At 48.7% G+C, this 26,988-nt stretch overlaps 1 long non-coding RNA gene and 1 pseudogene across 1 annotated transcript in view; one reads left to right on the forward strand and one right to left on the reverse strand.

The window, feature by feature from the left end:
- Window positions 1–5,034: 5,034 nt before the first annotated feature.
- LOC117981537 (uncharacterized) overlaps window positions 5,035–26,988 on the reverse strand; it is a 58,263-nt gene continuing 36,309 nt past the window's right edge. Inside the window, exon 2 of the long non-coding RNA XR_008626537.1 lies at window positions 5,035–7,246. This is a non-coding gene — a long non-coding RNA (uncharacterized LOC117981537). The remainder of the gene's footprint in view (window positions 7,247–26,988) is intronic.
- On the forward strand, window positions 16,175–26,712 carry LOC129398653 (cell division control protein 42 homolog; annotated as a pseudogene).

Raw genomic sequence — 26,988 nt, forward strand, 5'->3', positions numbered from 1 at the left:
TGGGGGGAGAAGCAGACAGAGGCAGATGGAGAGCTGGGAGCGCGCAGGCCGGGAGAGCGCAGGCTGGGAGAGCGCAAGGGAGAGAGAGCACAGGCTGGGAGAGCGCAGGCTGGGAGAGAGAGCGCAGGCTGGGAGAGCGCAGGCCGGGAGAGCGCAGGCTGGGAGAGTGCAGGGGAGAGAGAGTGCAGGCTGGGAGAGCGCAGGGGAGAGAGAGTGCAGGCTGGGAGAGCACAGGGGAGAGAGTGCAGGCTGGGAGAGCGCAGGCGGGGAGAGAGAGCGCAGGCTGGGAGAGCGCAGGGAAGAGAGAGCACAGGCTGGGAGGGCGCAGGCTGAGAGAGAGAGTGCAGGCTGGAAGAGCGCAGGCTGGGAGAGAGAGTGCAGGCTGGGAGAGCACTGGCTGGGAGAGCGCAGGGGAGAGAGAGCGCAGGCCGGGAGAGAGAGCGCAGGCGGGGAGAGAGAGCACAGGCTGGGAGAGCGCAGGGGAGAGAGAGTGCAGGCTGGAAGGGTGCAGGCTGGGAGAGAGCAGGGGAGAGACAGTGCAAGCTGGGAGGGCACAGGGGAGACAGAGCCCAGGCTGGGAGAGCGCAGTCTGGGAGAGAGCAGGGGAGAGAGAGTGCAGGCTGGGAGGGCACAAGGGAGAGAGAGTGCAGGCTGGGAGAGCGCAGGCAGGGAGAGCGCAGGCAGGGAAGAGAGATCTGTCATCCTAGTTGTGATCCTCATGTCTCAGAATGGAGTCACTCATGTCAAAATGCATGAAGCCGGACTGGCACAGTGGCTTACGCCTGTAATCCCAACACTTTGGGAGGCCGAGACGGTTGGATCACTTGAGGTCAGGAGTTCGAGACCAGCCTGGCCAACATGGTGAAACTCCATCTCTACTAAAGATACAAGATACTAGGCACAGAGCGAGCCAGCAGGGCTGCGCACACTGTCTCTGAAAGGTGGATCCCTCGACTGCCCCAGTGGGATGGGAGACCAGCGAATTCGGCCAAAAAAAGACTATTCTTGAGCCTTACGATCTAATGCTGTTTGCTTTATTGCCTTCGTCCCTGCTCAGGACCTGTTACCCTTTCTTCTTTCCTATTTCTCCCTTTTGGAATAGGTGCGTCTGTCCTCTGCCTGTCCCACCCCTGGGTTTCGCAAGCTCACATCTCGTTTGCTTCTGTAGGCTCACAGCTGGAGGAGAATCCGCCTCGGGATGAATCACACCTTGAGTCTCACCCAGCTGTGATTTACATGATATTTAAATGAGACTTTTGGACTTAGACCGTCAAGTTGATGCTGGAATGACTGGAAACTTTTGGTCTGTTAGGATGGAGTGAACCTATTTTGCATATGAGGAAGACATGAATTTTGCAGGGCAGAATGCTATGGCTGGAAAGTTTGTGTCCTCTAAAAATTCCTATGCTGAAATCCTAGTCCCCAAGGACTGAGTATCAGGAGGTAGGGTCTTTGGGGAGGTGATTAGGTCATGGTGGCAGAGCCCTTATGAATGGGATTTGTGCCCTTAAGAAAGAGGGCCAAGGGAGCTCATGCACCCTTCCCCCACGTGAGGTCACAGTGAGAGTGTGGCATCTGTGAACCAGAAAGCCTTGGCCAGACACAGAATCTGCCAGCGCCTCGATGAACCAGAAACCAGGCCTTGGGAAGACACAGAATCCACCAGCACCTCGATGAAGCAGGAAGCAGGACTTAGCCAGACACGGGATCCACCAGCACCTCGATGAAGCAGGAAGCAGGACTTAGCCAGACACGGAATCCACCAGCGCCTGGATGAACCAGAAAGCCTTAGCCAGGCACGGAATCTGCCAGCACCTTGATCTTGGACTTCCAGCCTCCAGAGCTGTGAGACATAAGTGTCTGTTTTTTATAAGACACCTGTGCTGTGGTATTCTGTCATAGTAACCCCAACAGACTAAGACACCTTCCTTCCCGTTCCCCTTCTCTTCCCTCCGCTTCTAGCATGGAAGAGACAGCCAAGGGGTTGAGGACATGAGGAAGTGATGGAGATTGGGAAGTCACACTGAGGCACAGGCTGGAGCCTGGCAGCTGCACAAAGGTGTGGACCCGGGGCTCTGGCTTCCTAGGACACAGGGGGTGGCAGGAGTGCAGGGGAGCCCCTCAGAATGCAGGCCACTGGGCCCCATTGCCAAGGGGTGTCAGGGAAGGGGCACAAAGTGAGTGGACGGAGGCCATCAGTGCAATAGGGAGATCAGTAATGTTAAGCAAACAAGTAAATATATTCAGGATGAAGGGGATCGAGCTACTCCCTGCTGGGGAAGACATTCACAAACACAGAAGTCTGAGAGGCTAGAAAGAATCCTGGGGTGTTGGGTTGCAACTGAGAGTACTGGTAAGAACTCATGGCTGTTGACTGGATGCACAGATAGATACAAAGATACTTACAGATGAGTGTCGTGTACAGATAAACACACACATATTTCCCAGGCTGCCCACTGAGAGGACTCGGTGGCATGAACACCCTGGCAGCAATGAGCAGACCCAGCGCCCGGATCTTGGTTTCTAAACACCATCCTGCACTAAAAGGAATGATTCCAGGGCCAGGCAGGGAAAGAATAAAATGAGCCTGGGACATCTTTTTGTGCCATAAAGGACAGACTTAGTCAATGAATGATATAGGCCTGTCAAAGGGACACAGCCCGAAGGGGCTCCCATGCCTAAATCAGAAACCATTTTAACATCAAAAATAAATGATTGCCCGAGCATGGTGGCTCATGCCTATAATCCCAGCACTTTGGGAAGCCGAGGCGGGTGGCTCAGTTAAGATCAGGAGTACAAGACCAGCCTGGACAACATGGTAAAACCCCATCTCTACTAAAATAAAAAAATTCACTGGGTGTGGTGGCAGGCGGCTGCAGTCCCAGCTACTCAGGCGGCTGAGGTAGGAGAATCACTTGAACCTGGGAGGTGGAGGTTGCAGTGAGCCGAGATTGTACCGTTGCACTCCAGCCTGGGTGACAGAGACTCACTCTCAAAACAAATAAACAAACAAACAAATAAATAAATAAAGGTAATTCATGGATTATAGCCCTCTGAATAAAATAGGAACCCACAAGTTAATAGTGTACATGAAGGAACAAGGAAGATGAGAAAACTCACATTTGTTAATAGTCACATATCAGCTAATAAACGCAGAAGGAATTACAGAAATGAAGGTTTGTCCATGGGCAACTCTCCTGGAGGCGGCTAATTTGGGGTGGTTGTTTGAGCTGTGAGGCTGCTGGGTGGAGACTTAAAGAACAGGACATTGGTGGAATCCGGAACGACTCCCACAAAAGACCAATCAATTACAAAGGGAAAAAGGAGATCTCAGGTGGAGAAACCTGGCCGACCCCCACAGGACCAGGGGCCAGGGCTGGCATCCGAGAAAGAATGATGGCAGAGAGTGCACATCCGCAGCACAATGGGGCAAAGGCAGTGACCACTTCCTGGAGAGACAGAGGGGACATGGGAGCTCTTAGTACCGCTCTGGAAACTTCTAAGTAAGTGTTGCTTAACATTTCTTATACAGATTACATAGATAAATGATAGATAGATGATAGACAGATAGATGATAGATAGATGGTAGATAGATAGATAATAGATAGGTGATAGAGATAGATGATAGAGATGACAGAGATGGACAGATAATAGATAGATGATATAGATAGATAGATAGATAGATAGATAGATAGATAGATAGATAGATATAGATAGGTAGATAGATAATAGATAGATGGTAGAATAACATAACAAACACTTGTAAACTCACCACCCACATATGTCCTATTTTAACATTTTCACATAGTTGCTTCTAATTATTTTAAAGACATGATTTGGCCGGGTGCGGTGGCTCATGACTGTAATCCCAGCACTTTGGGAGGCCAAGGCGGGCGGATCACCTGAGGTCAGGAGTTCAAGACCAGCCTGGCCAACATGGTGAGACCTCCGTCTCTACTAAAAATACAAAAATTAGCCGGGCATGGTGGCACGCACCTGTAATCCCAACTACTCGGGAGGCTGAGGCAGGAGAATCGCTTGAACCCAGGAGGCGGAAGTTGCAGTGAGCCGAGATCACACCACTGCACTCCAGCCTGGGAAACAGAGTGAGACCCAGAGGTAACCCTATCCTTCACACGGGGCTATCCTTGCCCTCCAAATGTGTCTGTATCTTTGCTAAAGATGTGCTTAATACACAGTGTCTGTCAGGCTGGTTTAAAATTTTTACATCATGGCATCCCCTACGTACGCCTGTGCGGTTGCTTTCTCACTCGCCATCGTCTGGGCACACGATGGTGGGGATGTTGGTGCAGGTGGTGCAGGTGTTAACCTGCCTCCCGTATTTGCGCCCTTGTAGTCCACACCTCATGGATCTGGGTAGGGCCTATGTTGTAATTCTGGGTCTGAGTCTCACGAGGACTAGGCAGCTCTGTCTTATGCCTCTTGGAAGCCAGAGGTGACCATGGATGAAGCCCACCTGCCCCTCTAAAGACACCAGGTGGAGAAGCCACGTGCAGAGGGAGAGAGCCTGAGGCTACATGGAAAGAAATCGGGGAACCCAGCTGACAGCAGGAATTGAGGCCCCAGAAATGCGACTCCAGTGGAGCGGCTCTGGCCAGCCTGCAGCTGTCCCAGCCACAGAGCCATGAGGGAGGAAGGAAGCCAGCACAGACGTTCCAGCCCTGCCACCTCGCAGGCAATGGGAGGACCTTCCACGTGTGCCCTCCCCACCGCTGTGCACAGAGCTCTCTTCGCCCCACAACCTCCCCAGTGCTCGGTGTGGTTGGTCTCCTCAATTTTCTACATTTTGATGAATGTGCTGATATATCTTCTGCTTTGCATTGCATTTCCCTGATGTTAATGAGGTTGGTCACCATTTCATGTTTATTGGCCACGGGGCATCTTCTTTTGTGAAGTGTTTGTTCAATTCTACGCATATTGCCTCCTGGGCTGCCAGTCATTTTTTCATTGGTTTGTAGAAATATATATATATATATATATATACACACACCAGCACACACACAGAGGCAGGAGGAGAGAGAGAGAGATGACTCAATTTAATATGTTCATTACATACTTCCAGGATTTTTTGTTTATTTGTTTTTTGTTTTTGACACAGAGTCTCGCTCTGTCGCCCAGGCTGGAGTGCAGTGGCGCGATCTCGGTTCACTGCAAGCTCCGCCTCCCGGGTTCACGCCATTCTCCTGCCTCAGCCTCCCAAGTATCTGGGACTACAGGCGCCCACTACCACACCTAGCTAATTTTTTGATTTTTAGTAGAGACAGGGTTTCACCGTGTTAGCCAGGATGGTCTCGATCTCCTGACCTCGTGATCCACCCACCTCAGCCTCCCAAAGTGCTGGGATTACAGGCGTGAGCCACCACGCCTGGCCAACTGCCAGGTCTTATATGCTAATATCTTGTTGAGGATTTCTGTCTATGTTCATGAGTGAGACTGGTCTGTAAGTTTATTTTTTCTCTGTTGAGTTTGGGTATCACGTTCTCCTGGAGGTGAAACATGACAGGTGGAGTTGCTGTTCCCATGATGCCTCGGCTCTAGAAGAGTTTGTGTGAGATGGGTGCTATTTATTCCTTAAATGTTTAGTAGAATTCACTGGTGAAGCATTTGTGACTAGAGGTTCCACTGCGTGGAATATTTTCATGACAGATCCCATTTATTTAACAAATGTGGGGTCATTTATCTTTCTTCTTTCAGTTTTGGTAGTTATAATTTTCTAGGAATTTTTCCATTTCATCGAAACTTTCAAATTTGTTAGCATGTTCCTTGTGCTCTATTTTTTTTTCTATTATCATTATACTTTAAGTTCTAGGGTACATGTGCACAATGTGCAGGTTTGTTACATATGTATCCATGTGCCATGCTGGTGTTCTGCACCCATTAACTCATCATTTACATTAGGTATATCTCCTAATGCTATCCCTCCCCCCTCCCCCCACCCCCCGACAGGCCCCGGTGTGTGATGTTCCCCACCCTGTGTCCAAGTGTTCTTATTGTTCAATTCCCACCTATGAGTGAGAACATGCAGTGTTTGGTTTTCTGTCCTTGCGATAGTTTGCTGAGAATGATGGTTTCCAGCTTCATCCATGTCACTACAAAGGACATGAACTCATCCTTTTTTATGGCTGCATAGTATTCCATAGTGTATATGTGCCTATTTTTAATGTCCACAGATCTCCAGCAATCTCCCCTTTTCCTTCCCCATCGCAAGGTGCCTTCCTTCATTGTTTTCTTGGTCAGCATCACCAGAGATTTATGAGTTTGGGGCACTTTCAAAGAATCGATAGTTGACTTTTTTGGCCCTTGATGGAAGGTGTGTTCTGAAGGTTTCTCCTCCCTGTGTCTCTAGCCCTCCCTCTAAGGACGTTTCAAACACCTCTTCTATACCAATCAGCTCATGTCTCCTGAGGAAGAACGCTCTTGATTTCTCTTGTGTGAGTCTGTATTTATTTCACCTTTATTCTTGGAGAGTATTTCCACTAGGAATAGAATTTAGGTTGGCAGTTAATTATTTCACTTAACAATTAAATTCTTTCAATATTTTGAAGATCACATTCCCTTGTAGTTTGGCTTTTATATTTCTATTTCGAAGTCAGATGTTAGTGTGATTGGTGTCCTTATGAAGGTAATGTGGCTTTTTTCCTCCAACTGTTAAGTGTTCTATTCATCTTTGGTTTTCAGCAATTTTACTATGTTGTGTCTGGGTGCAGTTTTCTTGTAGTTACCCTGCTTGGGTTTGTAACACTTCTTGAGCCAGGACTTTATAGCTGTTTTATTACCTTTATCTCAACATCTTGAGACATACCATAAAATCTATCATAACCTGGTAGCAGGATCCAAAAATTCAATCACAGAAAATGGGGGCAGGTGCCATTACTGTGAGGCCAGTGAAAAACAATGTTTTCAGCTACTAAACCAGCCATGTGTGACCACGGCCTGGGCTCGGCACTGCCCTGTGTGTTGGCCAGTGGCCCATGATGATCTAGTGAGGCTGGAAGGCTGGATGGAGCCAGGAAGCAGGTGCAGGCTGAGGTCACGGGGCAGAGTCTGGTGCTGGGTGATGGGGAGAGAGAGGACGCTTCGGTCTCTGTACAGGGTGGGGAGCTGGTACCAGCTGCAGCCGACAGGTAACTGTTTCTTTCACTCTCCTGAGTTCTTGTTCAGGATGCTTCAGCCCTGAGGCTTTGATGGGTGAAGAAAGTTCCCAATGGCTGTGATACACTCTTCCCTGCACAGAAAATAAACATGTAGCTTTTAATACAAGAACTCACATGATTGTTTGCTTTTTCTTTCAAATACTCCTGTTTTTATACCTTGGAATCTTGTCTATTTTATCTTGTTCCCAGTTTATTTATTTATTTTTTTTTTTGAGATGAAGTCTCGCTCTGTCGCCCAGGCTGGAGTGCAGTGGTGCGATCTCAACTCACTGGAAGCTCCACCTCCTGGGTTCAAGAGATTCTCCTGCCTCAGCCTCCCAAGTAGCTGGGATTACAGGCACCCGCCACCACACCTGGCTAATTTTTTTTGTATTTTTAGTAGAGATGGGGATTCACCATGTTGGCCAGACTGGCCTTGAACTCCTGACTTCAGGCAATCAGCCTGCCTTGGCCTCCCAAAGTGCTGGGATTACAGGCATAAGCCACTGTGCCCAGCCTCCCAGTTTATTCTTTTACGTCTCCAATTATTTAAAACTATGTATCATGCAGTGCCTCTCCAAAATGCTATTATTCCGCGGTCTCATGGAACGAATTCTGCCCTTTGCTGTGCCTACAACATGTCGCCCTCAGTGGGTGTGTTACCTAATGGGTTTTGAAATCATGAATCTTGAAGCTGTCTTCTGGGAGCCCCTATTTCAGGGGATTCCTTTCCCTTCATATCCAAGTCTCATCTTCTTTCCCCAGGAGCCCCAGGGATGTCACTAAGGCAAGACCACACTTTGGTGTGATTTATTGGCTTGGCACCTCTGCAATTATGCAGGCAGCATCCACTCCAACTCCAAAGCCATCTGAAGTTCAGGCCTGTGTGTACATCTCAGGGCAGTTGTTTTTTTTCCTACCCAGAAGCCAGGCCGATACAGGAAAAATCCCTTTTCATTCCCTGTTCTGCAGGGTAGAGGTTTCTGTAGTCCCCCCTGCACAGAGAGTGTGGCCCTTCCAAGGTCCTGCTTCCTGCAAGGTCTCAGTTTTACGCTCCCCACGGCCAGAGCTTGTCCCCAAGACCCTTGGCTAAGCACACCAGACCCCTGCAACGCTGCAGGCAAACGGTCCTGGATCTCAATGCCCTCTTTGTTGTGCGGCATCAATTCACCCCCCAGAGATTCCCCCTTGCTTGTTGTAAATTCAATGTACTTTTCAAAGAATTCAACTTTTTCCAGTATCTTGTAGCTCAAACTTTTGTCAAAAATGAAAACCTCTTAAAATTCTTCTTTTATCTTTTATTTCAAAGGATATTAAATAATACTACTCAAGGCTGGGCGTGGTGGCTTACACCTGTAATCCCAGCACTTCGAGAGGCCAAGGCAGGGGGATCATTTGAGGTCAGGAGTTCGAGACCAGCCTGGCCAATATGGTGAAACCCTATCTCTACAAAAAAAAAAAAATATATATATATATATATATATATATACGTATATATATATACGTATATATATATACACGTATATATATATAGACACACACACACACACACAAAATTAGCTGGGTATGGGGGTGCATGCCTGTAATCCCAGCTACTTGGGAGGCTGAGGCAGGAGAATCGCTTGAACCCAGGAGGTGGAGTTTGCAGTGAGCCAAGATTGCGCCATTGCACTCCAGCCTGGGCAACAAGAGCGAAACTCCATCTCAGTAAATAAATAAATAAATAAATAATAGCAGTACTCAAGGTAAAATCCAGAACTTGCCGTAGTTTCTCTGCCCTCTACTGGTGAGGCCTCACCCTTTGAATTGTTTCAAAAGCCCAAGCCCGTAAGTTCACCCCACGTGGCGTCTCCCATCTCAGAAGGGACACAGGGACAGCCCAGTGCTCTCTAGGATTGGCAGCTCCTCTATTCTTTATCCCCAGATCCCCCAGGGACTGGGGATGAGGACAGCCCAGCTGATTTTTCTCCTTTCCCACTTGGGCTGCTGAGAGGTGAACTGGCTGCATTCCCTAGGAGAGATTTTACAAGTACATTAACACGCAAGGGATAAAGGCAGCAAAGACTGGCATGAATTCCTGATGCTTGCAGATCACGGCTGCTCCCTGCTGGCTGCGTGTGGCCACAAGGAGGTGTGCCAGCGGGACCTCTCTCCAAGAGGGTGCAGGAGGAACCTCCTTGGCTGGACTGAACCTGGGGCTTCCTCCGGCTGCTCCCGACAAGGACAGGGCAAGAGAGGGTACTCGAGCTGGCTGTTTTCCTGCCCATGGCAAGAGTCCTCTGGTGGGCATCTTTGGCTTGAAGGCAACCTGATGGCTGGCTGAGGCTTTCTTAGAACTGTGCTGAAGTTGGAAACTCTTTCTATGCAACATCCTTCTTGGGTCCTCTCTCTCTGAGAGGGCCAAGAAAACAGACAGCAAGGCCGGGTGCGGTGGTTCACGGCTGTAATCCCAGCACTTTCAGAGGCTGAGGCGGGCGGATCACCTGAGGTCAGGAGTTCAAGACCAGCCTGGCCAACATGGTGAAACCCCATCTCTATTAAAAATTCAAAAATTAGCCAGGCGTGGTGGCAAGCACCTATAATTCCAGATACTCGGGAGGCTGAGGCAGGAGAATCGCTTGAACCAGGGAGGCAGAGGTTGCAGTGAGTGGAGATCGTGCCATTGCACTCCAGCCTGGGGCACAAGAGCGAGCCTTCATCTCAAAAAAAGGGGAGGGGAGGGGGAGGGGAGGGGGAGGGGAGGGAGAGGGGAGGGGGAGGGGGGAGGGGAGGGGGAGGGGAGGGGAGGGGAGGGAGAGGGGAGGGGGAGGGGAGGGGAGGGGAGGGAGAGGGGAGGGGGAGGGGAGGGGAGGGGAGGGGGAGGGGAGGGGGAGGGGAGGGGGAGGGGGGAGGGGAGGGAAGGGAGAAAGCAGACAGCAAGTGGGATTTTGAGACCAGCCAGCCATGGCCTGCCTGGCGAGGGAGGGCCACCTGGAGTGGAAGGTGGGACCCTGGATGGTCCCTGGCTCAAGGCAGGGGCTGGTCACAGAGGGTTCACTGGCGGTGGCCTGAGCAAGCATCCTGGGAAGGACTACGCTTTAGCCCATGTGATGGTTAAGCGGCCTGGAGGGTCTTGGGGGCAAATGCCTATAGGGACAGCCATGCGCTAGCCGTCACCAAGTCACACTAACCCTACAGGGGATAACGAGAACACCAGGAGGTGCATAAGCGTCAGGACAAGTGTGAAGGCACGGGCCCCTGCAGAGGATGGGCAAAGCTGTGGGGCAGTCAGAACACAACAGAGTGCGAGCCCAGGAAGCTCTAATGCTCAGCCAAGGCAGGTCTGTGCACCAAGGCTGGGTCCCTGGAGGTGAGACCCAGAGATCCAAGGGGTGGATATCGGGAAGTGCCTGCAGACACCCTGACCCCACAGGCAGCAGGTGCATCTGTGCAGGGGCCAGTCACCTCCATTCTGGGACACACCCTGCCCTCCTGGCCTTGGTGGGGTGATCTTGGGTTTTATTATTACTGATGTGCTGTCTTGACCCAGTTTTGAGGCCCTAGAGGCCGGTCAGTTCCCTCCTTGAGCAGCCAGTTAAGTCCACACCCAACCACCTCCTCATCGGCCCCTCACACTCCAGGCCACGGCACATGTGTCCAAATCTGCCCCAGGGCCAAGGGCCAGACTATCAGGGACAGCCCTGTGACCCAGAGCTCAAAATCACCCAAATTAGCCAATCCACAGGGAGCCCCAGAAACCCAGCCACCCCACCTGCTGTCCACATACCAGCCACCCGGCAGCCCCAGCTGTCTGCTACCCTGTCCCCGGGTGCCTCATGCAGCCCTACCTGGACGCCTTCCTCGTTTGGAGCTGTAAGTGACAGAGTGCTCTGCTTTTCATCTCTGGAGTGTCAGTGTGCCGTGCCCTACCTCGGAAGAACTTTCAGATCCTATATAATGGGTGTCCGGCCCGGTCTCCAGCCCCACCCCCAAGAGGGCTAGGCAGGGTGTCCTTCTGCCGTTGCCCAGGGTTGATCTGGGGTGAGGGGCCGGTGGCCAGTGCTGGTTTGTCATCTTGCCATCTATTAAACATATTCTTAGGCATTATTTTGTTGCTTTTGACTCTGTTACACGTAGGATTCATTGTTATTATTTCAATTTCTATGATAACTGTTTGTTGCCAGTACATAAAAGCAATTTTATATGTTCAATCACTTACTGAAAGCATCTTATTGGTTCTGTAGGTTATCAGATGAATGAAGCTTTTGGATCTTCTCAATGGGCATCCCTGTCTTCTGCAGGGAGGGGAGAATGTCAGCACTTCTGGCCTACTGTGCACAATCTCTACTGCATCTGCCTGCCTTCATCTGCCATGAGGATCCCCAAATGCAGCTTGAGGGGTACCAGTGAGACAGGCATCCCTGACTTTTTCGCAGCTTTAATGCTGATCACTAATATTTCATCAATTAATATGTTATCTGTTCTTTTTGAAAAAGTAGGTGTGATTTTTAGGTGCAGTATTTAAATTCCATATTTTATTTTACTTTATTTTTTTGAGACAGAATCTCGCTCTGTCGCCCAGGCTGGAATGCAGTGGCGTGATCTCGGCTCCCTGGAACCTCCGCCTCCCAGGTTCAAGCGATTGTCCTGCCTCAGCCTCCCGAGTAGCTGGGACTGAAGGCGTGTGCTTCCACACCCGGCTAATTTTTGTATTCTTGTATTTTTAGTAGTGATGGGTTTCATCAATGTTGGCCAGGCTGGTCTCGAATTCCTGACTTCAAGTGATCTGCCCACCTTGGCCTCTCAAAGTGCTGGGATTACAGGCGGGAGCCACCACACCCGGCCCCCTTTTATTTTAAATAGAAGATTTTATGAGAAATGACTGCTAAATTTCGCCAAGTACTTTTTTCACTAATTACAACATAATTACATGATTTGTGTACTTTAGTGTACTGATGTATTATATTCTGCTTCCTAATATCAAGTCACTGTTACATGTATGCAATCAAAGCTTGACTATGGTGTGCTCTTCCTTAATAAATGACTGTGTACAAATTTATGGTATTTTATTTGGATTTTTGCATCCATTTTACAAAATAAATTGGAATATTTTTCTCATACTATATCAAAATTTGATACGAAGTTACTTTAGCTATATAATATGAATTGGAAAAATTTTCACCTTTTTCTATTTTCTGGAATATTTTTTAAAATACTAGAAGAACTTGTTCCTTACCAATGAGGAAGAAGACAGCTTTAAAACCATTTGGTGTTGGCATGTTTTGCACTAACAAATGTTACACGGACTTGCCAATTTCTTCCTTTTTTGATTTACCCAAGTTTTCCACTTACTCTGGTAATGTATTTCCTCTCAATTTTCACATTTCTTGCCGTAAAATTATACATATGATATAATTCACTTAATCATTTTATTTTTTATAGTCATGTCTTTGTTGAAATATGTTCCGACGTCTTTGATACCCCTCCTTTCTAAAGGCAGAATCAGCCTTAGAGGCTCACACCCCACGCATGGAATGTGGCAGAGTGACACTGTGTGACTTCAGACATGAGGCTGCAAAGAACACTGCGGCCTCCCCTGTGCTCTCTGGGATCCCTGCGTGGAGGAAGAGGCCACCCATGAGGACACTCGGCGACGACGTGCAGAGATGACCACGTGCCAAGAACCCAAGGCCTCCCGCCAAAGGGCAGCATCTGCCTGCCGGCAGCACAGTGCTCCATCTAGGAGACGGGTCCCCCAGCCCTAGCCGAGCCTTCGGACCACTTCACCCCAGACAACATCTGGCCTCACGCAGCCGGAACCACCCGTGGCGAAGGCTAAAATGACTCCATCTTGGATGCTGAGCCGCCATGGGGACTTCCGATGAACCCTAGTTCTGGGTCCTTAGGTCAAAACAACCTTAATGTTATTGTAAACACAAAATCCTGCCCTTAAGCGAGTTACAGGCTGCGGGGCAGGTGGCATTCTTGCCTTCTCCTGAGGGTGGACCAGCAGGCGGCATTCTTGCTTCTTCCTGAGGGGTAGGCCAGTTGTCTTACACATCCTTCTGAAGCTCCCACTCCCTTTCCCTCTGCTACCTAAGCCCTGGGTCCGCGGGTAGCGATGCATGGATCTCGCGGCCGCCTGCACCGTGGCTTCTGCTCCCAACGCACTGTTGAATGTTTCTTTCTGAGAAACAGGATTTGTCGGCCTTTTTCTTCAGCCTCTCAGCACCCTCAGCCTTTGTGGGTAAGTGGCATAGACCTGCTCGCCACAGAGCGCCACCCAGCAGGCTTTTCTGAACAACCCACAGAAACTGCGATCGTAAATGCTTTTTGACGTTGTAAACCTCTAAGTTTCAGAGCAATTCTTTTAATGTGACAATAGATAACTCATGCACCAGTATTGTTTTATTTTCTCTCTCCCATTTATTTTCAGCCAGCCAGAAAAAAGCAGTCTGTTTGTCGAGCCGATCCTGTAAATCTGATGTTAGTAAAAACGGGGACCCTGCCTCCCTACTGAGACCAACCCCCATCCCCATCCTGTCCACACCCTGCACAGCTACGGCAGTGAGTTTCAATCTACGGCGGGCTTTGGAAATATTCACAGTTAAATGCCAACAATGACCACCTGTTTCCTCAGGTTGGTTTAGGAGACCGTGAAACCCTCTACTCACCTCCAGTTCCCAATTAGTCACACTCATGGCCGCTTGCTGTTTCTACCAACGAAAAGCCTGCATTCCAGCAGATGTGAGCGGCTCCAGAATCTCCGCTTGAGTTGCCCCCGAAACACCTAGAGCCCAGTCTCCACGCCTGCGGGGGAGCCACACTCCCCGGGCTGCTGCGGCCCCCAGGGTGCCACCTCCCTCTGCAACAGCCTTTAACAGCTCTGCACGTTCTGTGGGGCCGTCCCACGGAGAGGTGGGGTCTGAGAAGGGAGTGGAGGCACAGGGCTCCCGCGCCACGTCAGAAACGCCCTGCAGCTCCCACCTGACATCTTCGGAGGCTCCACGAGAGGAGACCAGCCCCATGCGGAAAAGTCCAGCACCCTGTGAGCGCCACTCTGCAGACACCATCTGTGGCGTCCAGGCAACAGCCCCGCCAGAGCTCCAGCCTCATGGGTGTCCCATCTTGGACTCACAGCCCAGTGACTTCTGAACACACTCATATGACAGACTCAGGAAAGAATTGCCCCAAAGACCCCTCCCCGAATTCCTCACCCTAAAATATGACCAAAATCAGATGGCTGTTTTCAGCTGTAAGTTGGGGATGTGTCGCACGCCGACAGAGACAGGAGCGCCCTCCTTCCAAACCATAAACCTAGAACCTAGCATCGCTCGACAGCACCGAAGCCACCTCCACACACTCTGCTGCAAGGAGTTTGGGAAACGTGTTTGGCTTTCTAGTCTCTGCGGGAGAGCAAGGTGTGCCCACAGAGGGCACAATGGATGTGGTGGGGCCGCCTCTGGACATCCCAGCCTCTGAGTCTCAACCGAGCCAGCACGCCGTTGCGGGCGAACCCATGCAGGGCTCCTTGCCGTCTCTGAGCTGGGATGTCCACAGCGCTGTGACTGAACGCGACATGACATGTGCACAGGAGGGCTCTGGAATGGCCACCTGTGTGTCTAATTCACAAAGGTTTCATTTTACACACCCCTGACACAGTGCACCAAGAGCCTGGCTCCCAGGCTCACAGCACGTCCATGCACGGGGGCAGCGTGTGTACACATGCATGCATGTGATGTGCTGTGGTGTGAGTGCGTGGCGTGCCTGTGCACAAATGTGTGTGTGTGGGTATGATGGGCGTGCACGTTTATGTATGGTGTGTGTGTGTGTGGTAGGTGTGCATGTGTCTGGTGTGAGTGTGTGGGTGTGAGGTAGGTGTGCATGTGTGTGGTGTGTGGGTGTGTGGTAGGTGTGCATGTGTGTGGTGTGTGGAGGTGTGGGTGTGATAGGTGTGCATGTGTGTGGTGTGAGTGTGTAGGTGTGTGGTAGGTGTGTGTGGTAGGTGTGCATGTGTGTGGTGTGTGGGTGTGATAGGTGTGCGTGTGTGGCGTGAGTGTGTAGGTGTGTGGTAGGTGTGCATGTGTGTGGTGTGTGGGTGTGTGGTAGGTGTGCGTGTGTGGTGTGTGTGGGTGTGGTAGGTGTGCATGTGTGTGGTGTGTGTGGGTGTGTGGTAGGTGTGCATGTGTGTGGTGTGCGGGGGTGTGGGTGTGATAGGTGTGCATGTGTGTGGTGTGAGTGTGTAGGTGTGTGGTAGGTGTGCGTGTGTGGTGTGTGGGGGTGTGGGTGTGATAGGTGTGCATGTGTGTGGTGTGAGTGTGTAGGTGTGTGGTAGGTGTGCATGTGTGTGGTGTGGGTGTGTGGTAGGTGTGCAGGTGTGTGGTGTGAGTGTGTGGGTGTGTGGTAGGTGTGCATGCGTGTGGTGTGTGTGGGTGTGTGGTAGGTGTGCATGTGTGTGGTGTGTGGGTGTGTGCTAGGTGTGCGTGTGTGTGGGTTTGGTAGGTGTGCATTTGTGTTGAGTGTCTATGCGTTTGGTAGGTGTGCATTTGTGGGGGGTGTGTGTGTGTGTGTGTGTGTGTGTAAGGATGGGTTCACAGTGCACTGGGCCTGGTCTCATGAAACCCGTGTTTGGAATATGTGGTTCCAGTCTCATAACCTACATAGGCAACCCCACATTGCCCCGCCCCTGGCTACCGCACAAAGCGAGGTTTCTCCCGCTGCACCTCAGGGGTGCTACTCAGCGCTTTTTCTGTCCAGGAAAGCCTCCCCAGCATCCACCCCACCACTCACAGCTTCCACCCACCGCCCACGGCCTCCAACCACAGCCTCCACCCACCACCCACAGCCTCCACCCACAGTCTCTATCCGCCACCCACAGCCTCCATCCACAACCCACAGTCTCCACCCATGGCCTCCACCCACCACCCAGTCTCCACCCACAGCCTCCACCCACCACCCACAGCCTCCACCCACCACCCACAGCCTCCAGTCTCCACCCAGTCTCCACCCACAGCCTCCACCCACCACCCACAGCCTCCCTAGCCTCCACCCACAGCCTCCACCCACAGCAGCAGGTGAGCACAGGCGGGCATTCTTCCCAACCCCAGGAAACTCCAAAGAGCAGATTTGCCTTCTAGAGGAAAGGAACCCCAAGACTCCAGTTGGGGAGACTTGCTGGGCAGGCCTGGGGCCCCTGAGCAGGCCCAAGGGAGGGAGCAGCTAAGGCCTCCAAGAACAAAGCAGTGACCCTGGGCGCTCCCTGAGCAACTGGAAGCACCGGGTGTTCTGACAGCCCCCAAGAGCTGAGGAGAGGGGCAGGGCCCCAGGCCGACCATAGCCACCACATTCATAGCACTCTTTGCTGGCCCAACCTTCCAAGATGTTTATCTTTCCATAAACAAGAAAAGAACACCTCAACTGCAACTTTAGTCTGCAACACCTGGTCCGCAAAGCTAGTCTGTTAGAATGCACACCGACAAGCTGGATTCCAAGCAGACCTTCCCAGGTGCAGAACAAAGGCCAGGTGAGATTCCTCTGCCTACCTGAGACCAGAGGTCAGCAGGATTAACTCTTCCTTTGCCTCCCCTCATCCCCGGCAATGTTTGCCCACGGATTACTGTTGGGCACTCGTTAATGAAACCAATTTGCCTAAGCGCCTGCCCCCTCTTCCTGCGCTCCTTCTCCCGGTTAAAGAAACGTGTTTATACTGAGCCCCCCACAGACCTCCTCAGAGGACACGGGCCACAGAAGCTTCTGGGCCCACATTTTTCCCGACCATGCCCTCAAGCTGTGGCTCAACAAGCTTCAGCTGATGGAGACCCCTGCTTCAGTCTCCCAGGTTGGCCCTGGGTAAAGGATGAGAAACCCTTTCAGACATGAGAGGGATCAGACATCGAGGCTGCAGGTTTTGGGCTAAACTGACTTAGCAGGATTCTTGCTAAAATTGAATTGTAGAGGAAAGGCACAGATGGGCCTGGGGGGAAGGTTCAGAAGCTTGATTACAGATTGGCCAAGCAAACCATCCTCATCAGGTGCTGGGGGTCAGCACTGTGGGGAGGGGCAGTCACAGGAAGCCTGCAGGGTCTTCCCAAGGCCAGAGCGGACCCGGAGGAGCCACCCTGAGCCATAGCAGAGCCCAGCTGGCGTGGGTGGGGGCAGGGAAAAGGGAACTGCAGGAATTCTGTGTCCCTGCAAGCAGGAAGGAAGGGGCTGGGGCCGTGCTGAACCTGCGTCAACAGAGGCCAGCTCCTGCTTCAAACGCAGGGTCCTCTCCCCCTCCAACTGGCTGTGTGCCCAATGGTGTCTGGGAAGCAGGCTGCCACTCACCCTGCTGAGAGTGAGAAAAGAAAAGAACTATTATCTGAGAAATGTGAGTCTTTTTCTATTATCAGGCCCAGAGAGATACTGACATGAGACAGCAGGTGCATCCTTCTACTACCTTGAGCTATGGACTCATCTCCGGTGGTTGCCATTGCCAGCAGCTATGCATTCACCTGATAATGCCGCACTGGACACGAAAACCCACACCCTGGAGCTTAACCATGTCCAGCCAATCACCCAGCAATGTCACTTCTGTGAACCAATCAGAATTCCTGACAAACAACTTTATATCAGCCACACTCTGCCCCCTTTTTGCCTTTAAAAATTCACTTGTATGGCTGGTCGCCATGGCTCACGCCTGTAATCCCAGCACTTTGAGAGGCCAAGGCGTGCAGATCACCTGAGGTCAGGAGTTCGAAACCAGCCTGGCCAACATGGTGAAACCCCATCTCTACTAAAAGTACAAAAATTAGCCAGGCATGGTGGCAGGTGCCTGTAATCCCAGCTACTTGGGAGCCTGAGGTAGGAGAATCACTTGAACCCAGGAGGTGGAGGTTGCAGTGAGCCAAGATCACACCATTGCACTCCAGCCTGGGTGACGAAGCAAGACTCCATCTCAAAAAAAAAAAAAAAAAAAAAAAATCATTTGTAGCTAGGCTCAGTGGCTCACGCCTGTGATCCCAGCACTTTGGGAGGCCAAGGCAGACAGATCACCTGAGGTCAGGAGTTCAAGACCAGCCTGGCTAACATGGTGAAACCCCCTGTTGACATTTTTGTAGAAATCTCTACAAAAATACAAAAATTAGCTGGGTGTGGTGGCACACGCCTGTAATCCCAGCTACTCAGGAGGCTGGGAAGGGAGAATCGCTTGAACCCAGGAGGCGGAGGTTGCAGTGAGCCAAGATCGCGCCACTGCCCTCCAGCCTGGGCAACACAGCAAGACTTGTCTAAAAAAAAAAAAAAAGACTTGGAATCCATAGAAAGGAATGTCTGGGTTAAGATAAGGGATTGCGACACCAAGATTCTTATCATTCAGGTAAAGCCTCCAGATAGCAGGCTTCAGGGAGAATGGAATGTAAATGTTTCTTATCAGACCTAAAAGGGTGTCAGTCTCTTAGCTGATTCTCTCCTGGGTCAGGAAAAAGGCCTCAGAAGAAGAAGGCGATTCTCTACAGACTGTAGATGTTTCTCCCACAAGAGACAACTTTGCACGGCTACTTCAAGATATGGCAAATAAATGTATATGCATTTAAAATACCTCATTTTCTTCCTTGTCCGTCATGCGATGCTACACCACAGTCAGGCTGGAAAGGCAGCCGTGTTATATGGGGTTAAATAAAACCCATTTGAGAGACTCTACGGTTTGTAGGGCACACTCCCCAGGCCTCTTAGGTAGGAATTTGGGCAAAAGAAGAAAAAAGGGCCAGAGTTTAGTCCTCAGAACGCTGACGTGGAACCCCCCGCCCTCAGCCAGCTAGCCTGCCCTGCCCTGTTCAAGCACCGTGGGGCCAGGAGTGCCTGAGGGTGGAGGCAGCTGGAGGCAGCTGGAGGCAGGCCCTGGAGTGGTGGGCAGCCCTCCCAGCCTCCTAACCCATGCTCAGACAGGTGACCACTGGCAGGCCCAGCTCCAGGCTAGCCCCAGGGACAGGGAGACCAGTTCCCCTCAGTGGGAGTCTGAGAGGGTGGCTCTAAGATTCCCCACCAACACCAACCACTGACTAGTGTGGAGGAAGCCCAGGGTGTGGGACCCTAGCACGGTAGGAGGTGGCCGTCAGGACCAGGAGTGTGAGGCTGGTGGGAAGAAAAGACCTTTTGCCAAATAGGAGGTGGTGTCTTCTTTAGGTATGTCAGGGTGGGAGGCTCCCACTCCATGTCTCATTGACCATCAACAATGGTAGCCCCAGATCCCCAGTGCCCAGCCAGCCTCTCTGGGACCTCTCTGTGCAGGTAAGACTTTGTAACCACTGAAGGGGCTCTTCCTGCCTGCTGCATAAAGAAAGACCATGGCATTGCAGTAAGGAAAGAGTTTAATAGACAAAAGGCTGGCCACGCTACAGAGATGGAGTTAGCACTCAAACAACCTCATGCAAAACTCACAGGTTAGGGGTTGTTCAAAGACAGTTTTTGGGGAAGGAGTGGGGGAGGCCAGGTAATAGGTGCTTGCTGCTGATTGCTTAGAGCAGAGATGAAATCACAGGGGGTCAACGCTGAGTCCTAAGGACTGAGTCACTTCTGGGTGGGGTCACACGAGCAGGATTGGCAGGTCCAGGTGGGTCCAGGTGGAGCCACGGTCATGCACAAACACTGGAAAAGATTTCTCAAAAAGCCAATCTACAATAGTGGTGTTATCTGCAGCAATAACTGGGGAAGTTGCAGATCTTATAACCTCAGAAAAAAATGGCTGACAACCCTTTCTGTCTGTGCCTTACCAGGACTCAGGCAAGCTCCACCTCCCGGGTGCAAGCAATTCTCATGCCTCAGCCTCCTGGGTAGCTAGGATTACAGACACATGCCACCACACCTGGCTAATTTTTGTATTTTTTGGTAGAGATGGTGTTTCACCACCATGTTGGCCAGGCTGGTCTCGAACTCCTGACCTCAAGCAATCTGCCCGCCTTGGCCTCCCAGTGTGCTGGGATTACAACTGTGAGCCACCATGCCCAGCCCAGTACCTGTTTTTACTGAAGACAAATCATAGTAGGACAAATTTATTTAAAATAATTTTTCATCTTATACTTGGCCTGAGTGTTTGCATAATGTCAGCACGAATAATTATTTGCCATATAGGCCTGTCTTAAAATTGGCTTTACTGGAACTTTATTCTATAAGGAATCCCAGATTTGACTTTTTTTAAAGCCTTGAGCCCAGCCATGATTTATTGGTGCCTGAAAATACCTATATAAATTGGGCAATGTCCTCTCCTCAAGGTCCCAAGATAATTTGGGGCTCCTGAGCCTGTCAGAAAGTGACATTCTTTACATACTACAGGCAAGGAACTCTGTACAGTGACTGTGTAGACAAGGGATGAGGCCAACTTCATAAGTCAGCTTTGACTCCTTAAAGCAGTCTGTTTGTATCTGAAAGTACATCCTTCCAGTCAAAGCTTTGGTAAAATAACCAGTGTCTCCAATTATGTCCTGTTACAAAAGAAAATACATTCTTATTGAACTTATGCAAATAACTATACTGCCGTAAATTAAGTATACTTGCAAATAGTTTTCAAATTTCGACAGAAATCAGGTAGACAGAAATGTACTTCAGAGTTTACTCACAGGAGTGTACTTTACCCAGTTATGAAAAGCTGTAGAGTGCTGCCAATGCCCCAGTGAAGAAGCTGAGGTCAACATCAGATTTGAAATATTTAAAGTGGATACAAAATTATTTCAGCAATGCAAACAATTAAGCGTGTTGTTGTGGGCAATGGTGCTGTTGGTAAAACATGTCTCCTGATATCCTACACAACAAACAAATTTCCATCAAAATATGTACCAACTGTTTTTGACAACTATGCAGTCACAGTTATGATTGGTGGAGAACCATATACTCTTGGACTTTTTGATACTGCAGGGCAAGACGATGATGACAGATTCTGACCGCTGAGTTATCTACAAACAGATGTATTTCCAGTCTGTTTTTCAGTGGTCTCTCCATCTTCATTTGAAAATGTGAAAGGAAAGTGGGTGTCTGAGATAACTCACCACTGTCCAAAGACTCATTTCTTGCTTGTTGGGACCCAAATTCATCTCAGAGATGACCCCTCTACTATTGAGAAACTTGCCAAGAACAAACAGAAGCCCACCACTCCAGAGACTGCTGAAAAGCTGATCCGTGACCTGAAGGCTGTCAGGTATGTGGTGTGTTCTGCACTCACACAGAAAGGCCTAAGGAATGTATTTGATGAAGCAATATTGGCTGCCCTGGAGCCTCCAGAACTGAAGAAGAGCCACAGGTGTGTGCTGCTAGGAACATCTCTCCAGAGCCCTTTCTGCACAGCTGGTGTCAGCATCATACTAAAAGCAATGTTTAACTCAAACCAAAGATTAAAAATTAAAATTCGTTTTTGCAGTAATGACAAATGTCCTGCACCTACCCACATGCACTCATGTGAGACAAGGCCCATAGGTATGGCCCCCCCTTCCCCCTCCCAGTATTAGTTAATTTTGAGTAATTGCGTATTGTCAGAAAAGTGATTAGTACAAGTTTTTGTTTTGTTGTTTCAAATTTTTTTTTTGTTTAAAAGCAAGGCATGCTTGTGGATGACTCTGTAACAGACTAATTGGAATTGTTGAAGCTGCTCCCTGGTTCCACTCTGGAGAGTAATCTGGGAGATCTTAGTGTGTGTGTGTGTGTGTGTGTGTGTGTGTGTCTCCTCTTTTTTTGGGAGGAGTGTGTGTGGGGTTTATTTTTTAGTCCTTTATTTTTTTTTTAATTCATTAACCAGTGGATAGCCCTTAAGGGGAGGAGGACAGATTGATTCCACATTCCACTTCCTAGATATGGTTTAGAAAACATGTTCCCCACCTGGGGCTCTCAGGAAGGAGTATAGTAAATGCCTCATTTAATAACAGACTCCTTTTTGAAAGTTGCCTTTTCTCTCCACCTTTGAGTAGATCCAGTATTTGATGAAACTCATGAAAGTGGGTGGAGCCTGTCTTGCCCCTCCTCTTTTCTAGGACACACTATATGTGACTGTGACTTTCAAAGACATTTGTTTGCCATTTGCTGATTTTGGGGGGAAGTTAATTTCTAACTTCTTTCACTAATAAATGAAGAAAAGTATTGCACCTTTGAAATGCACCAAATGAATTGAGTTTGTAATTAAAAATTTTTTTCCCTGTCAGTCATTGTCTTACATGCTTAGCATCGATTTGCAGCTCAGTAGTATATGGTGTTCCTAGAATGCAGCTGAAGACCTGGTATGTAGAGGAAATACCAGGGGTGGTGCTAGAAGATAGACATCTGTGGAATGATTCACTTCCTCTCATTAGGAGGATAGAGGCCTTCTTCATTAAGAAGCTGGGGGTTGGGTGGGGGTGGGGAGAACACATAACAACATGGGGACCAGTCAGGGGAGTCCCCTTATTTCTGTTTTGCATATGAGGAACCCTACAGCAGCCAGGTGAGGCTCTCTAGTTTAATAAAAATCATGGAAAGAGTCTTTTTTTTTTTTTTTTTTGAGCTGGAGTCTGGCTCTGTCACCCAGGCTGGAGTGCAGTGGCACAATCTCGGCTCATTGCAACCTCCACCTCCCAGGTTCATGCCATTCTCCTGCCTCAGCCTCCCAAGTAGCTGGGACTACAGGCACCCACCACCACGCCCGGCTAATTTTTTTGTATTTTTAGTAGAGACGGGGTTTCACTGTGTTAGCCAGGATGGTGTCGATCTCCTCACCTCATGATCCACCTGCCTCAGCCTCCCAAAGTGCTAGGATTACAGGCGTGAGCCACCACGCCCTACCGGAAAGAGTCTTATGAAGACTTTTCATAAGTGTTAATAGGGATTTTATCAGCTTATTTTGGTTGCAGTTTCCAATTTCTTAAAATGTTGAGGTAATCTTTTCCGCCTTCCCAATCCTAATTCTTGTAGATTCATTAATGTTAAACCAATGCCTTCTCATATCTCAATTTTTTGTATATGCATTCTTTTCAAATGTATTAAACAAACAAAAGCCCTTCACAAGCCAAAAAAAAAAAAAGCTATAAACAGCTCAAAAGAAAAAAAAGGTTTTCTAGACTCTGAAAAACAAAAGAATGCGCAACATTTCAAACAAAAAAGCAATGAAAAGATTACTCCCATCTTCCTTTAGTTCAGTCTATGTAATTGACTTCTGTTCTGCTCAATATTCAGGAACACATTAGCTGTCTGTGGGAGTCTTGGAAGTTTCTCCTCTATTCTAATGCCACAACTGCCAAAGTTCTCAGAAACTTGCCTTCAAGAGCACCTGTCAGAGTCCTATAGCTGATTATAAAACCACCTTGAAAATAAAGTAAAACAATTGTGGATAAGGAAATCTCAGAACGGCCACAGTTAACGTCTGGTCATCTCTGTGGTACACAATAATTTCACATAACAATCCTAATTATTACTGATAACACATACTGAGATATATCAGAATTACAGGAATCTTACACAATTTTGGAACATATACTAATAACATATTCATACAAATACAGCCCAAATAAAGCCAAATACCGTTTCATACTTGACAATGCTTCCTGTATGATTTTACCAAATAACCAAATATGCCTCTTTTGGACTTTTACCAGATTTTTTAAAAGGCTAACTTTAGGCCGGGCACAGTGGCTCATGCCTATAATCCCAGCACTTTGGGAGGCTGAGGCAGGCAGATCACAAGGTCAGGAGATCGAGACCATCCTGGCTAACACAGTGAAACGCTGTCTCTACTAAAAATACAAAAAATTAGCCGGGCGTGGTGGCGGGCGCCTGTAGTCCCAGCTACTTGGGAGGCTGAGGCAGGAGAATGGCGTGAACCCGGGAGGCGGAGCTTGCAGTGAGCCGGGATAGTGCCACTGCACTCCAGCCAGGGCGACAGAGTGAGACTCTGTCTCCAAAAAAAAAAAAAAAAAGGCTAACTTTAGAATTTGACTTTGGAAAGTTTGTCAGATATCAAAGGTTTAATCAAACATTTGATATTACAACATGAAAGTCCAGGTCACTATAAGTAAAGGGGAAAATCTTTACTCATTGACAGAGGGGAGACTCCACTTTCCAAACAGGACCCAAAAAAGATGGCATGAGGCCAACTGAATGTCCCCTCTTTCCCTCCCTTTTTTCCTGCTGTTATTCAAAAGGCAAACAAAAACCTTTCATTCTCTTTTAATATTACATCAAAATCTTGTTCAAAAAGGAAACCCAAATTTCACCTTTCCATTAATGTACTATTAATGTTAAATCTGATTTTTTTTTTTTTTTGAGACGAAGTCTCACTCTTGTCCCCCAGGCGGGAATGCAATGGCGCGATCTTGGCTCACTGCAAACTCTGCCTCCCGGATTCAAGCAATTCTCCTGCCTGAGCCCCCCAAGTAGCTGGGATTACAGGCGTCCACCACCACACCCGGCTAATTTTTGTATTTTTAGTAGAGATGGGGTTTCACCATGTTGGCCAGGCTGGTCTAGAACTCCTGACCTCAGGTGATCCACCCACCTCGGCCTCCCAAATTGCTGGGATTACAGGCATAAGCCACCACGCCAGGCCAAATCTGATTCTTAATAAAACCTTACAAACAAGTCTATCCAATCTTACTTTGAACATAAGACAAAATTTCCATAAGTGTTTTATAATTTTCTGTTAAACAGCAGATCAGCTCGCTAAGAAAGCCCTGTTATTCAAACACACGGGCCCGGATTCTGACCCTGCATCAGTGTGCTTTTATTTCAATGTTCAACCTACGGAAAACTAAATCATCCCCTTTAAATCCTAGCCAACTTGCTCACATCCACAGAACATCCTGAACAAGATCAACCCTTCACAAACCCTTCACGACTTGCTTAAACCTTCAGTTTCGTCCCATTTCTCTGTTAGGTTAGGGCAACCCTTAAAAATCTCCACAGCAGACAAAATTACATTCTGTTTTACAAAAAAAAAATATATATATATTTCCAAGCCTTCTTATAACCTTTTACAAAGAACACATTCTACTTCCCTTCTACACCTTGTGTGTAAATCTGTTTCTCCAGTAGTCTCAAGTATGTGTTACACTGTTAACTCTTAGCAACTTTTATTTTTGCTGAAAAACCTGGTAAGGAAGCAGTTTTCACCATGTATAAGATTGGAGAGCCCAGGCAAGGAGATTGCTGCAGATAATGTGTGACTCTTCCCAGCCTCACCAGGGGACCTAGCTAACTCCATGTGTCCCCAGGCCTTCCCTAGAATCTAATGGCTATAAAACAGACAAGTCAAACACTTATTAAAAGTCATAGAAGCAGCTTATGGCCTTAAAGTATCTAGCAAACAGTACTAAGCATTCCTAATTTAGACCAAATGGGTAAGCTTCCCAGCAATCATCTTTTAACTGTCTTTATTTTTCAAAGATTATCAGTCACATGACCTAAAAGGCATTAAAGTTTCTATTTTCCTGACAGTGTTTGATTTAAGCACTTGCTTTTCTTTTATCACTTAACTTTTATTTTAAGTTCAGGGGTACATGTGTAGGTTTACTATCTAGGTAAACTTGTGTCATGGGGGTTCATTGTACAGATCATCTCATCACCCGGGTACTAAGCCCCAGCACCCACTTGTAGGGAAAAGAGAGATCAGACTGTTACTGTGTCTATGTAGAAAGGTAAGACATAAGAAATCCCATTCTGACCTGTACCTTGAACAATTGTTTTGCTGAGATGCTGTTAATTTGTAACTTTGTCCCAGCCACTTTGCCCCAACTTTGAGCTCACAAAAACATGTGTTGTATGGAATCAAGGTTTAAGGGATTTAGGGCTGTGCAGGACGTGCCTTATTAACAAAATGTTTACAAGCAGTATACTTGGTAAAAGTCATCACCATTCTCTAGTCTCAATAAACCAGGGGCACAACGCACTGCGGAAAGCCGCAGGGACCTCTGCCCTTGAAAGCGGGGTATTGTCCAAGGTTTCTCCCCATGTGATAGTCTGAAAAGTGGCCTCGTGGGATGAGAAAGACCTGACCGTCCCCCAGCCTGACACCCGTAATGGGTCTGTGCTGAGGTGGATTAGTAAAAGAGGAAAGCCTCTTGCAGTTGAGATAGAGGAAGGCCACTGTCTCCTGCCTGCCCCTGGGAACTGAATGTCTCGGTATAAAACCCGATTGTACATTTGTTCAATTCTGAGCTAGGAGAAAAACCGCCCTATGGCGGGAGGCGAGACATGTTGGCAGCAATGCTGCCTTGTTATTCTTTACTCCACTGAGATGTTTGGGTGGAGAGAAACATAAATCTGGCTTACGTGCATGTCCAGTCATAGCACCTTCCCTTGATTCTTTGGCTCACATGTTTTTTGCTGACCTTCTCCCTATTATCACCCTGCTCTCCTACTGCATTCCTCTTGCTGAGATAATGAAAATAACAATCAATAAAAACTAAGAGAACTCAGAGACCAGTGCCAGAGCAGTTCCTTGGTATGCTGAGTGCCGGCCTCCTGGGCCCACTATTGTTTCTCTATACTTTGTCTCTGTGTCTTCTTTTCTCAGTCTCTCATCCCACCTGACAAAAAATACCCACAGGTGTGGAGGGGCAGGCCACCCCTTCACCCATTACTTATTTTTCCTGATCCCCTCCCTCCTCCTACCCTCCAACCTCCAATAGGCCCCAGTGTGTGTTATTCCCCTCTATGTGTCCATGTGTTCTCATCATTTAGCTCCCACTTATAAGTGAGAACATGCGGTATTTGGTGCCTGTTCCTGCCTAAGTTTGCTAAGGATGATGGCCTCTAGCTCCATCCATGTTCCTGCAAAGGATATTATCTCATTCCTTTTTATGGCTGCATAATAATATTCCACGGTGTATATGTACCGTATTTTCTTTATCCAGTCTACCATTGATGG

This window comes from Pan paniscus, chromosome 7 (genome assembly GCF_029289425.2).
Source record: "Pan paniscus chromosome 7, NHGRI_mPanPan1-v2.0_pri, whole genome shotgun sequence".
NCBI lineage: Eukaryota > Metazoa > Chordata > Mammalia > Primates > Hominidae > Pan > Pan paniscus.